Genomic DNA, 1,032 nt, shown 5'->3' on the forward strand with positions numbered 1-1,032 from the left:
CATTAAATCTATCTAAATTACTAAAGAAAAAAAAAGTAGCTACACTGATACGCAGTAAATTTATGAGTAGAAGAAAAACCGGATAATAAAAAAAAGAATTCTAATTGTAAAGAAACCGGCAGCTTTTTATTAAAAAAAAGATATAAAAAATATTTAAAACATCATACGAAATACCGAAAAAAAAAATTGTTAATTAACTACAACCTATCACAAGTTACTTCCAATTAGTGTGTAAATTTTTGTCGTCACTCTTTAAATTCAATGAATGTATCTAAATTAACATTCTTTAATTGTAAAATTAATATAAAAGATAAAGTAAAAATAAATTTTATCATTCAAAAAATTAAAAAAGATTTGTTCTTTTTATTTCATGATAAATAGGAATTGTAAAAAATAATTTATTAGATTACTTATCGCATTATAAAATCAATATCACTCACATCTTTATAATTATACAGTCTGTTATCACATCTATCCCTTTACTGAATTATTTATATGAATAAAACATTATAATCATTCATCTTTACATAAAATTTCCTATCAAATATCCAAACACGAAAGCAAATTAAATAAATTGTATTTAGATAATTTACTTTAATTTTAATTAGCTTAATTATATTCAGTTAGTTAAAATAGGTAAACTTAATTAATACGTAAATTATATTTGTTTAAACTCTTATAATGAATGCTATCTACAATATAAACTTCTTATATTTTGTATGCCGTAGAGACAGATCTACGCTCTTGGCTTCATCTGATTTTGTGTTTCCCTGATAAAATGATTAATATGCCTAAACAATATAGAATAAGCAATGCAAACATTAAATAAGCAATAGAAATATAAATTTTTATGGTAAGTCTTTATGAATTGTTAATGCATCTATATAATATAATGAAAACTGATCAGGCCTATATAGTCTACATATGTACTGTACCTGTACTGTACTGTACAGTACGCTGAGAACGATGCAAATTTACAGATATATATATATATATATATATATATCTGTATATTTATCTATATAGATATAT

Source organism: Centruroides sculpturatus, unplaced genomic scaffold (genome assembly GCF_000671375.1).
Source record: "Centruroides sculpturatus isolate CEXI.00-Female unplaced genomic scaffold, Cexi_2.0 scaffold107, whole genome shotgun sequence".
In the NCBI taxonomy this organism is placed as follows: Eukaryota; Metazoa; Arthropoda; class Arachnida; order Scorpiones; family Buthidae; genus Centruroides; species Centruroides sculpturatus.